The sequence below is a fragment of the Mesoplodon densirostris genome, chromosome 6 (genome assembly GCF_025265405.1).
Source record: "Mesoplodon densirostris isolate mMesDen1 chromosome 6, mMesDen1 primary haplotype, whole genome shotgun sequence".
NCBI classification, from domain to species: domain Eukaryota; kingdom Metazoa; phylum Chordata; class Mammalia; order Artiodactyla; family Ziphiidae; genus Mesoplodon; species Mesoplodon densirostris.
This window is the reverse complement of record NC_082666.1, coordinates 63744488-63758797: the sequence shown is the minus strand read 5'-3', so window position 1 is coordinate 63758797 and position 14310 is coordinate 63744488.

Here is a 14310-nt window from a genome sequence, read left to right as displayed (position 1 = left end):
GTGTTTTTTAAAGTTTTCTCCCCAAATTATATGCTAAGTTATGTAAATATTAAGTATAACCATAAATGTAGGTCAAAATAATTCAATTTTATTTGTTACATTTATTCCTTTCTTGTTTATTTGCTTTTTCTCAGAGCTAACAATATATCTAGAATCTAGATGTTGGCAGGAAGTATTATAAATTGTGTTTCTAGGTATTGTGTTTTAAAAATTATTAGCGAATTTCAAACTGCACTGACAATAATTTAAATTTTACAAATAATTTCTGCACTTTACAAAATACTAGAAGTATATTTAGAACTAGCTACATAGTCATTTGGAAGAAGTAGGAAGGAACAGAGTGTAGGTGGTTAACGAATGTCTTTTAGAACATGATAGGACTCAGTATATTTTAATATGTTGTGGGTGTACCAGTTAAAAGACTAATTGTCAGCATGAGAGAAGAAATGGAGACAAGTTTAAAAACAAAATGATGAGAATCATTAATTAGTTCTCTCTTTTTTTTTTAATAACAGAAAGTGTGATTTAGGTATTTAAATTTTGAAGTAGTTTTCAGGGCACAGACTTGTTCCAAGTTCTCAGTAGATATTCTTTTACCTATATTTAGTATAAAAGCAGTCACTATTCTTAGCATAATTATTCCATTCTGCTCCATATAATTTCATTGCTCTTGGTCTGAACAGTGACAAACTAATTATTTCTGCCCAGATTTTCAAGGATTAACAACCCAGTGGATGACATTTTCCCACAGGCTACACCTCGGCAGCCATTGTTCAGAATATAGACTCTGCAGGACTGAAGTACAAGCAAGATTGTTTAGAACATCTCCAAGCCTCATGAACTTGTGGGTAAAAAATGGAGGCAAATTAACCTCTTGACCTCTAGAGCTAAATATCATAGGCTCATTGAGATCTATATTTATAGTAATCCCTGGACCTTGATCACCCTCTGAAGTGTGCTATATTAGTGTCCTAGGGCTGCTGTAATAAAGTACCATAAAGTGGGTGGCTTAGGAGAACAACATTTATGATCTCATAGTTCTGGAGGCAAGAAGTCCAAAATCAAGGTGTCAGCAGGGCCACGTTCCTTCTGAAAGCAGTAGGAATGGATCTGTTCCTGAGATCTCACCTAGGTTCTAGTAGCCTCAGGCATTCCTTGTTCATAGATGGCTTTCTCCCTGGGTCTCTTCACATTATCTTCCCTCCATGTCTCTCTGTGTCCAAATGTCCCTTCTTATTAGAATACTAGTCATAGTGGATAAAAATCTATCCTAATGATCTCATTTTAACTAGGGTACCCTTATAAAAGTCCATTTTTCCAAAAAAAAATCTTATTCTAAGGTACTGGTGATGAAGGTTTCAACATACCCACTTGTGGGGATGCAATTCAACTCATAACATATGCTTTCTTATTCTGGTTCAACACACTGCTTAGTGGCAGCTCTGTTCAGTCACTATTCATTGAATGACTACTGTGTGATAGCACTGGGAATGTTTTAGAAAACAAAAAAGGAATGGTTGTTGCCAACAGATGAACAAATAATAGTATTATATGAAATGACATTACCTATCTGGAAGACTATGGCAGGGCAGAGGGAAAGAGAATAATAATAAAGGTGGTGGGGGACTCACTTACATAGAGTCATGATGGAAAGCCACTCTGAGGTGACCTTTTAAACTAGACCTAAAGGTCAAGAAAATATCAGCAGAAGTTAAAAAACAGAACATTTCTTATTCGAGGCAGAGGAAATAGTATGTGCAAAGATTCCAAGGTAGGAAAGAACTTGGCCTATTTTAAGATATGAAATGCAAATAAATACTCTAGATTTTGCTATACCCATTTTACAGAGTGCTGGAATAATATTCCCTAACTTACACAACAGAGAAAAGCAGAATTAGGACTGGATCTACTTTTCCCTCATCAATGTGTCCTCCTCCCCTGCACTGATTTATTACTAACTCCTGCTGGGAATATCTGCCTTCCCCTCAATCCCTACTCCTACTTATGTTGTCCAGATTCTGGCCACTTTGCTGTGAGAATCTTGCAGCAGCCTTCCCATCTCCAGCCCTGTCATTCTAAAATTCATTCTTCATATTCTAGTGAAAGAAACAGACAACTGAGTCTCAGCTTAATGCCCTCTGCTGAATCTACACCTTTTATGGCAACAGTAGAAGGTTCCTTACTGTGATCTAAGAGGACTGTAACTTCTGTTCCCAATGGCCAATTTTCTGTCACTCCCGCCATCAACTTTGAGCATCTGTGACACTTATTGAAGTCCTTTCCACTACTTTCTCATTTTGTACGTCTAGAATATGCTCATATTGGTGCCTTGGTCTTGGTTATTTTTGGTGAAGTCTTATAAATACTTTAACATCTAGCTGACATGTTTCCTCCACCAAAAAGCTCTCCCAGAACTTCTTGACTAAACTACTTGGCCTTCCTTGAGGTTTCCATGTGCAAATCCCTATCTTTGACCTCAGGGCACTGCTGTATTATAGTCTGTTTGGGGGTTTTGTCACTGAGAACCACATCAGGGCAAGTGCTTTCTTCATCTTTGTACATTTCCAGAACAGTTTCTGCAACACAGTGTATGTTTAACAATTTTCTGCTGAGTATGTGGATAAATGGTACTACCAAAGATATGGTTAAGAAAGAAACTTCCCAAATTCGAAGCTATCCTACAACCATTTTATTTTAACTCATTCCTTTCCTCTTTGCTCAAAACATCCTTCCTGTATCAGTAACTTCTGGGACGCAGAGACCTGACCATACGGATTCATCCTGCTGGAAATAGCAACTCTAGAAGTTTTGAATTGCAGTTCTCATAGGAACTTGTTCCCACCACTTCAAACTCAACCTGAACCTGAGTACAATTTCCCACAGGGAAAGCATAACCTCTTTCTGCCTCTGGATGATGGTGTTTCTACACAATAGTACCTCTAAGATATGCCCAAAGATGTGTGAGTGCATCTTCCTGAATTGCCACCGTGAACTCCAGGTGCCTCCAGTTAGAATGTTCCAGGATTACAGTTCCTAATTCTATCTCCAATATTTAAAACAGGTGTTGTCTGTACATTGCACATCTCTGCATCTTTCTATTTGGTTCAGAGCAGGCAATAACACAGAGAATGTATAAATAGACTCAGTCAAACTTAAGGGCTCCTAGATCTATTAATGCTTGTGAAGTCTGTTAAAGAATATTTCTCTCCAGCACAGCATATGCACAAGATTATGTACTTGGAGAGGAGAAGCAGCTCCTTAGGCAAAAGTGTAAGGTCTTGCAACTCATTCTTTTCTGAGACAGAACCCAGCAAGGTGTGGCCATTGCTGTGCTACATTCTATGGATATTTTGGGGACAAGTGTCAGGACATGGTTCATGAGCACAGGTGTATTCTATTTGTGGCAGCATCTGCAGAATAAAGGAGGGCACTGAACGAAAAAGACCAGACTCTTCTGCTAACTTCAGTGAGGCTACCACTCAGAAAGGCTTTTCTTGGCATGTCCCTCAACACAGCCCCGTAATGGTCCCAAGAGGAATATCCTGAGAACAAGTGATTCCAAATCCAGAAAAACCCTACTCTAGCCCTTGCTTAACTTGGACTGATGCTGTGAAAGAAGTTGGTCTTAAGGCTCTTTGTTAAACGCAGATGGAACCTTGTCTACCAAGGCCAGAACAACTTGGATTAGGGGTGGTGGGAGGTTGTGGTAGCATTCAAAGGATGTGAGAGAAGACAACCATGGTGTGGACAATAGTCTTTGGCTCTGACTTTTACTCCATGGATTGCAGGAATATTTCCTTTGCCAGATAGAGCTTAGGGTAGTTCTACCTTCACATTTGTGGATGCCAGTGCTGCTGCTTCAGCAGTTCTGACACCCTCCCTTTCCTGTATCTCTTCTATCTGCATCGCCACTGCTGGGATTGTATGGCTCAACACAGTCATTCTCACTGCTGCCTGCACTGACCTCATGAGACACATGGTTGCCCACACTGGTCCAGTTCCTTGAACTGAGCTATGAGTGATGCTTTGGATGAAATGAGGAAAGCCTTTGTTCGCAGAAAAATGATAAATTTTAATTCTTCTTGGACTTAAAAAAAGAATAACCTTGATTGCCCAATTTCATAGAGTCCCTGTCCCTAGGAATCTAAGATAAATTTTCCAAGGACTAGATTGGAGGACATTTGAATGGTCCTCCAAAATGTCTTATGTGGAAAACCCTCCCAGGCCTTAGTCAACTAATGTCCAAGAGTTAAGAACAAACATCTTTTTCTTTCTGCCTTCTGGTAAGCTGTTTAACCATTTGTTATGCTTTCCAAGAAATGGGTATTCTCTCTTGTTAAAAATGTCTTAATCATGAGTCCTGAGAATATCACTTTGCAATATTTCTTTAAAATTTCTTATTTATGCTATTATTTTCCTTTCTGAAAGCCTAAGTGTACATAAGTGTCTTTATATGTAACATAAATACTAACACACATGATAAAGGAATTGGTAACAACAATTTTTAAAAGTTTTTAAAACTTTTTTAAAAAATGTGGAAATAGTTTCAAACTTAAAGAATAGCTGCAAGATAACAATAGTATAAAGAACACCCATATACCTTTAAATGTAGATTCATTTGTTATTAATATCTTATTCCATTGGCTTCATCATTGTTACATAGATAGATGGATAGACAGATTGATGGATGGATGGATGGATAGCTAGCTAGCTAGATAGATAGATAGATAGAACATATAATATTTTGTCCTAAAACATTTGTGGTTATTACATACCCCACACTGCCCTTTACTCCTAAATACTTCAGTGTGAATTTTTCTCAGAATAATCATAATATAGTTATCAACCTCCATTAATATAAGTTATATATCTAATAAATCTAAGATAAATCTAATCTGTCTTCTGTATTTCAATTTTTCATTTGAGCCAATAATATCCTTCATAGCACTTTCCCCTTCTCCACTATAGGATCTGGTCTAGATTCTTGTGGTTTATGTAGTTGTCATGTCTCTTTAGTCTCCCTTAATCTGGAATATTTCTGCAATTTTTCTTTGTCTCTTATGACCCTAGCATTTTTGAAGAATATAATCCCCTCCTTCTTTTTCTTAAATAAAAGGATGTTTTTTCTCACTTTGGGTTTGTCTGATGTTTTCTCATGACTAGGTTTAGGTTACACATTCTCAGCTGGACTACAGCATAGGTGAGATTGTATTGGGAGATACACAATGAATGGCATTCTGCTTCTCATTAGTGATATTAATTTTGATCCCCTAGTCAAAGTGTTGCCTAATTTCACCACTATATAAATTTTTTTTCTCTTGAAACTCATTAGCAGTTTGTGCAGAGATGATTCAAGATGATGCAAATATCCAGCTGCTCATCAAAATTTAGCAGTCACGGGCCTCCCTGGTGGCGCAGTGGTTGGGAGTCCGCCTGCCGATGCAGGGGACGCGGGTTCGTGCCCCAATCCCGGAGGATCCCACGTGCCGCGGAGCGGCTGGGCCTGCGAGCCATGGCCGCGGGGCCTGTGTGTCCGGAGCCTGTGCTCTGCAACGGGAGAGGCCACAGCAGTGAGAGGCCCGCGTACAGCAAAAAAAAAAAAAAAAAAAAAATTTAGCAGTCATTAATGTTTACAAAATGCTAATTTTCCAACTCCTGCACACCTTCTGCATTTACAAGTTAGCTCTTAGCAACCTACTATAAGTAGGGTTTCTCCCTTCTTTCCCACTTATTTATTTATCTATTTATTATTGGTATGGACTCAGGATTTAATGGTTCTTAATTTATTAAGGTACTAAATAATGCTCATGATCAAATTACCCCAGATTTGGCCCAAAGGAGCCTATTCATCAGGTTCTCTGTTCTTTTGGTATGCCGTTATCTCTCTCTCTCCTTTTTTTTTTTTTTTTTTTTTTTTTTTGAGCTCTTCCCTACTTTCCAGAACAGCAAGATATTCTAGGGTCATCATACCTACCCTGCCTTAGCCCTGGAATCAGCCAATTCTCCAAGGAGTTGGAGTCCTTTTAGTGATAAATAGTATTAGAGACCAAGGTCTGGGCACTAGGTGTGTCCAACTGGAGTGTCTTTGCTTCTTGGTGTTTTCAGAAGACAGAGCTAGGAAATATATGTATGTATATAGACAAATACATACACTAATCTACAAATACACATACATAAATACATGTATACATATACATGTGCATATATTCATGCATATAGACATGTATTCACATTTTAACAATTATGAGTTCACATCAGCATTCCAGCTCCAATTCATCAGCATAGGTACTTCACTGCCTTTCCTCATTCCATATTTTTAGGTCTCTTCTTCCTGGGTGAGAACCTGGCTTCTAACAACATCAACAAATTTATTTGCTCATTTATTTATCCAAAATTGCTTTAGAACTGACTTATCTGTAACAGAATGGTTTTAATTAGAAAAAAATGATACACCACTTTTCCAGGTGTAGCTCCCTGACACTTTATGCTTTATTTCCACAGTCACAGGAAGCAGAAAAAGGCTTTGATTCCATCAAGGTCCAACAGTATTGTTGTACAGTCTTGGATCTCGGAACATTTATCTTGTTACTAGGGAGGAAATTGGAAATGAATGTGATAACCGTCTCTCCTACGTCAGGTATTAGTTTCGAAGGGTAGAGGTTTGGAGTTGGTTTGAGAAAAATGGGTTGTAGAGAAGGCATCCTGTACCCCTCAGAAGTCCAGAGGTGAGGTCCTGAGATGTGCAAACCAGTTTATATTTTATATCTATTTAAAGATTTCAACTTGTCCTTTGATTTTCCTTCTACCTAAATGTTTTTTGCTTAGGTTCTAGATTATTGGTGAGTGTAGCTCACACATAAACAGGGCTGGAAAATTTTACATACTAATCACCAGCCTTTGTACATAGAAGGGGCATTTAATACATTTAATAGTAGAACAAAGGAAGCTACCAGATAATAATACTTCCTAAAGCATGATTCTTAGAAGACTAACTATCTGGGAGCATTATTATGAGTACTTATGATAGTTAGTACTCGAAGACTAACTATCTGGGAGCATTATTATGAGTACATTATTATGAGTACTAACTATCTGGGAGCATCATTATGAGCATTATTATGAGTACATTATTATGAGTACTTTGACCACAGTCAAATAGATTTGGAAAATCTGTGGTCAAACACACTATTTTTTCCCTCCAAGAATTCATAGGGCCTTTATTTTGATAAGGTACACTGTGAAATGCCAAGAGGAAACAGAATTCACCAGGTCTCTATACCATATTTTAAAAGTAGTTATTTGTCTATGGATTATTTCACATAGAACTAATAGTCAAAAAATACACTTTGGCAATGCTGCCAGTACTGTGGGAAATTTTGATTAATTTTTCCTGGTGGGAAAGCAGGCTGTGGTGCTGGTTAAATTGTCCCACGTTTAAGAATTGTTGGGGCCCAGGTGACATGGGCTGGTCATCTGGAGCAGCAAAACATATGGACAGGAGATGGATCCCTTCCAAGAAGTAGAGCCAAAGCTGAAAGTCTGAGAAGCTGAATATGTCCACACAGTGGCGACATGAAGTGAAAGGTTGAAGAGTTAGTGAAAATAGAAAGAGAATGAGAAGTAAGGCACAAAGGTATAAATTAAGTGACTAGCTCACAGGCTTCAATCATAAACAAGGAAAGAGGTACAGAGTTCCCTTATATCAGGTCACAGTCACTTGGTACATGAATTAAAAGGAACAGGGTCAAGGAAAGTATTTCTTGATGTCCTATCAAACCAGAAGCTATGTTTTACTAACACCAGACGTTGTTTTCTAGTCACTAAAGTTCAGGGTGGTGTACAAAACCCTACCCACCGCAGCCTTCGCTGAGAGCAGCAGTCACCCTGGAGGGTTGGCAGGCAGCTGCTGTCAGGTGCTGGCAAATAATCCCACTCCTTAAGTTCCAGAACACACAGGTCTGAGCTCTAGCAATTAGGAACAGAAATAGCCCAAATCACATCAACACAGACATTTTACTTGAAATTCTGCACTTGAAGCAATGGAACTCACTGCTTCTGCTTGAGAGAGACCATGGATGACAAGAGATGGGAACCAGGACCTGGAAAGAGGGATTTCCCTTTCCTGGTCTTGGTTAAGCCCTGCACCTTCCCAAGGAAGAGGGACTGGGGTTAACGAGAGAACCATTCTCTAGTCAGATGACTTTATGCTTAATTACTTAATAAAGAGCATAGAGGTTGTTCCAAACAGTGGGCTCAGTCTTTGCTAAGTAATCCTTCCATTTCATGAGATTTAAAAAAATGACTGTGCCAGGTGACTTCAAAGAAATGTCAAGCACTATCAACCACCATCAGGATTCTAGTGACCAGAATAGAGAAGCCAATCAAACCATTTCCCTTATAGAGAGACGCCTGAACAAAGTTTCCTCCTCTCTACACATGGTGCATGTTTCGCAGGCTTTTCTGAGACAGACCCTTGCCGTAGTTGCAAAGGCTGACCCACTGTTAGAAATATCCATTCATACAACAGTGAAGCACACCAGGGCATCAACAACTAAGACATCCAGGAAGCAGGCAGGTCTTAGGCTTCTAGAAGTTCTTGTTAGTCGACTGTGTCCAACCCATGGCTACACCTCCAGAAAGTTAGAGAGATTGGTGTGGAACTGGATTACAATTTTAAAGACTAAAATGTTAAAGTAGCAAAACTAACAACAACCAAAAGGAATAGTTTGAATTAGTTTTCCTATATTTATACAAGGCAAGTAAAATGGAATCATGCAGGTGACTTCCATTCTTGGCTCTGCCACTTAATTGCTGGGTGATAATGGAGATTGTATTTGACCTCTCTGAGCCTCTGATCCCTGTCAGAGCCCACTTTCTGCCTCTCACTTAGGGGACTTGCCACACAGGTCTCCTTTCAGTGACTTAAGTCCACTGTGCTCTTTCCCACCTTGTGGAATTCACATGTGCAGTTTCTCCCACCAGGAATACTCTTCCGTAGCTCGTCCCATGGCTGGCCCCTTCTCGCCTTTCAGGTCCTTGCTTTTCAAAGAGGACTTCTCTGACCACTGGTCCTAGATCATCTCTTCCTATTGTTCTCTGTCATAATGCCCTTTTCTATTTTCTTTATAGGATGGATCACAATTTATAGTAGTATATTGATTATGCTGATTGACTCCTTTATAGTTTATCTTCCCTATCACCCTCTTCGTGTCCATGAAGGCAGGGACTTTATGCTGTTCACCACCACACACCTGCTGCCCTGCATATTCCCTGCCACACATGGGTCTTCAATACGTGTTTGCTGAATAAATGAAGATTATAACTTACTTTGCAGGCTTGTTTTGAGAGTAAAATGAATGAGACATATGTAAAGGGTCTAGTTCAATTCTTGGCCCATAGTAGGTTATCAATAAATATCAATACCCTTCCCGAGTGCAGCACTCATAGAATGAATACTTAGATGACACTGAATGTCTAGGAATAAAATTTAAATATAGTAGCCAAAGATGACCACTAATATTTGGAAGCTTTCTGAAAGAAGAGGAATATTATTTGTAAATACTAAATGATATCACAAAACACTCCAATACCCAAAGTGAGTAGTATTACCTTTCCCCATCTGCCTTTTTATGTTTTAAAGCAGATTAGTAACAGAAAGCTAGGAATACAAGATATATTGTGCTAAGAAATATTAACCATGCTATTTGACAGCTATAAATTGGAGCCAGACTTCTGAATCTCTGGCCTGAGCTAATTAGTTTTTTTCCAAAGAAAACATACAATTCACTTTGCAAAGAGTGAGCTATATTTCATCCGGACAAAAACATGTAAATTCCACCTCCCTTGCCTCCTTTAAGGAAGCTTGCTACAAAAGGTTCTTTAACTCTCCACCAACCAAAGTTCTATCTTCAGAGAAAAGAAATCCTGATTAAGATCATCACACGAGACACAAACCTACTGGTATTCTGAAAGAATTCAGAAAGAACTGTAGGATTCACTATTAAATAGTACTTACTTTCTTGGTCAATTTCCACAAATAAAGGGAAGTCATTTTATTTTCGGACAAAAAAGAAATCAATGAAAATAAACTCTGATATTTGTTAATCATGTGGTTTTGATACTCTCAGAGAAACAAATCCTGAACATAAAATCAGAGGTTTTTTCTGAAAAGAGACCAAAAAGATTGTTGTACAATCCTTCAATTTACAATGGTGGAAACTTGGGCCTCAGGAAATTAGGTGAATTTCTAGGTATAAATAGGACACACTCAACATTCAAGTCACCAGGTCCACTGGTCTTCTACTTCTATGATTTCTTTTCTTCCCCTTGGCCTACTTTTCCATCAGAATCACTGTTCCCAATTTCTTTGCCATTCAGCTTTTGCTCTGGGACCAGATTCTTTACCAGATGGCCTAGAGGTTGAAGACTAAAATAAATTTAAATTATTCTTGAAAATTTTGTATTATTTCCATTATTGCTAATAATATGTACTGTTTTTTCCCCCCTCCTTTCACTTGCTGTGGAAATATTCACTCCAAAATAAATTCTCAGTCAAGACTATTGTCTTCTCAGCGTCCAGGAATAAGCAGTCTTAGGTACAGAGAGGAAAAGAATCTTCTCAATCCCCTCTACAGAGTCCTCTTTGCCAAAGCATTAAAGTTAGGCAGAAAAGAAGAAGCTGGTGTCAACTGTATACTCTTCACCCAGTGCAAATGCTTTTCCCCATATATAGAAAGAGATCTTTCCATACAAGTTCAAGAATCAAGGAGCAAACCATAAGGGATTCTGGGACAGGAGGGTATGTAATTGTGGCAGAGCTTATTAACTCAAGTTGGCAGGTATTCTGTAGGGTACCCTGTTCTTTCCATTCATTTAGAAGGCAGGAAGGGAGCAGCAGTGATATGCCATCCAAGGAAAATGCCCAGTGATATCATGGGAAAGTTTGCAGCCTGATTTCCAGAAATAGCAAACTACAGCTCCTTCAAATGGACACAGTGAGAGATATGAAAAGATTTCAGTTGATAGATACGCATTTAGGGTTTACAATATGCCAGGCCCTGTGTCAGAGACTAGAGACCCAGGGACAAACAGAACATCTCTACTGCACATTGTGTTCTGGATCTGCACTGGGCCTTAGAGACCTCCCTCATTAGAAACAAGTCCTTTATTTCAATCAATAACTATTTCTTGATTACCTACCATGCACAGGGAAATACATAGAGTCCTTATTCTCAAACACTACTCAGTATAGGTGGGGAGCCAAGACACCTAGACAGACATAAAAAGTTAAATTAGTAATAAAAGTAAGTGGTGCCTTCTGGGGTTGTAGAAGACTCTATTGGGTTGGCCAAAAAGTTCGTTTGGGTTTTCTGTAAGAGCTTATAGAAAACCTGAACGAACTTTTTGGCCAACCCAATGTATCTTGATCTAGGTGGGGATTACATAGGTGAATACATGTGTAAAATGTTATCAAGCTATATATTTAAGATGCGTGCACCATTTAAAGATAAAAAATAATGAAAGACAACACTTGTTTTACATTCATATAAATCCTCATCCATTTCCAAAAACAATTTGAACCTTTTCACAAAGATATACAAAATTACCAGATTATAGCAGAAATAAGGGAGAAAACTGAAGGAAAGAAAAATAAAGACAAGAAAGAAAAATAAGAAGCTAGAGTTAATGCTGTTACCACCTCCTCCCCCCCAAATATATGCTGTTAAGTCTTGTTACTTGTGGTGGGCTGCAATCCTGGCTCTGAGCCTGTGAAAAGAGGGAGACATGACTCATGACGACCACAAGATAAAAACAAAGCGGCAGCTCAGGAGAAGCCCAGCTCTTCTTGGTCTGGAGGACTGAGAGACATTTTTCCCATGGGCCAGCATGGAAATGACACTGTGAAATATACCAAACTATGTTCCCAACAATATCTATACCATAAATTTGACACTGCTTTCCATCGGGTGTTGTCATATGAAGTGTTTTTTGTTTTTTTTTTTTTATGTGGGCCAATGACATAATGAGCATGGTTCATTAAAAGCAACAACACAGGGGCTAAAATGATAAACACAAGGCTAGGAAGTGTCATATAAGTAGAAAAGATATCTCGTAGTTTCGGAACAGGGAGCAGTGATGTGGTCTGGAGAAATTCAGAAAGGCTTCGTAGAGAAGATGTTTAGCTGGACCTTGAACATAGATCAGAAGAAGTCAGATAAGTTGACAGCAGTGAAGAAGCCATTCCTAGTAGTAAGGGACTGATGCAAGCCAAAGTGTAGAAGGAAGAATGTGACAGGAAAATTTAAGAAAACAAGTAGGTCAGTCAGGTTTATGATGAAAGAATGGGTAAGAAGACTAAAACGATAAGTTGAGGCCAGACCTTGGATGCACCAGAAGCCAGGATAAGAGGTTAATTCTTTATGTGAGAGACAAAGGGCGGGACACTAAAATATTCCAGGTTTCTGGAAAGAGAAGTATTATGATAAACGCTGTAATTTAGGAAGATTAATCTAGCTGTCTTTTAGCTGGATAAATGAGAACAGCACGAAGGAAAGTAAATTAGAAGGCTCTTCCTCAAGGCTCAAGATGATGCGTCTGTGATGAAACACAGAGGTATCCTCATTTTACCTGTAGACAAGGTTAAAGGATTGGCTGAAGGTCACTGTCTCTAAGGCAACAATGAGGCCACACCCATAACCACCAGTTAGTTCCCACTCCTGGGCCATAGTTTAAATTTAGGCTGTGGTTTGACACGACAGCAAAAAGCAGCTAAGGACAGCAGGAAGGAAGTTTTGGATCTTTCCTAAAGCAACATGGAAAAGAAAGGAGAGATGGAAAACAAAATATTTTAGGAGGGAGTAGAAATGATGACCCCCTCATGGCGCTTAATGCATCCAGGGAAGGAATGTTTATGCTTATAACTCAAGAGCAGGGCTGCCTCTCTGGTCTCCCCACTGGTAAGGAAAGATGTTATGCAGACCTGTATAAAGGGGGCATCACTCCCTCACATGGCTCCGGCTGCTATTTACCAGGCAAACACTCAGGGGCACCAGCTGTCTTTTCTTTAAAGAGAAAGCCTGTCTCCTGCTGTTTCTGGATCCAAGGTCTGCCGACAACAGTGTGGAGGCACATACCACCCCACGTGCTGCTCCTCCATTCCTTTCTCTGTTTGCAAGACTGGTATGCCTCACCGAGCATATTCACTGTTCTCTACCTTGCACAAAGCCCTCAGATTCTTTTTGAAATGGCTTTGTGTCTCTGTGTGTACTTGAACCTCCAGGTCATTGATCATGAGCCTCCCACTCAGCACCTGAGGAAAGTTTAAACAAATGCAAGGGCATAAGAACCTTGCTCTGCCCTGAGCTGGTTGACTAGTAATGTATATATTGTTTTGTTTTGTTTTGTTTCAAAGAGGGAAAAAAAAATCGCTTTCTATCTTTGGAAATGAGCATGGCAAGAGGCTCCACCTGCTGACATAGGAGGCTTCTGAAAAGCTGAGACCCATCACCTCAGACTGGAAATTACATCCACTCCTAATCTTTCTGGGCCCCAATTCTCTCACTGGTAGCTTTGAAAGACAGAATGACAGCCATAGTACCCATGGGCATGCCTTGGTTTCTCTAGTTCTCCACCTATTAAAACAGTCTGTAAGTCAAATACTTCCCATGCCATGGAAAGAGCACTTGACTGAGAGTCAGAAAACCTGAACTCTAATTCCAACTCTCCCACTTACTACTATTACAGTGACATTGGACAAATGCTTACTTTTCTTCAATTTTTTAGTTTTCAACTGTAAAGTGGAATTACAGTTCTTTTCTTGTCCATCTTACAGGCTGACATTGAGAATTGAATGGAGATCATTCAGGACTTGATAGACTTTGTAGCCCTAAAGGCTTGTATAAACAAACTGGAAAGATTTTAGCTTAGTGGAGCTTTGTTGGAGAGAAGAGGTTTTAGAAAATCTCTTGTTGGAGAGAAGATTTTCTGTTAAGGTAATATCTGCAGGGTCTTGGGCCTTTGTTGACAAGAGGAGATTCTTCAAACTATACCCTCGATGTGATGTCACTCCCACTTCATCCTCTGATTATCATGCTACTCTGCCTATGTGAGTATGGGAGCTGGTAGGGATGAAGGAGCTGGGAAGTTTGCTGATTAAGCCAACCCTAGGGCAGTTCTCCCTCTGAACTTTACATCCTGTGTTAGATGAATGGTGAAAAGGGCCCCTTTCTCTTACATTTATGCATTGGCTCTTTTCCATCCTACTAGCCACATAGATATGAGGACTGGAAGGGAACCTAGAGATTTCATAAA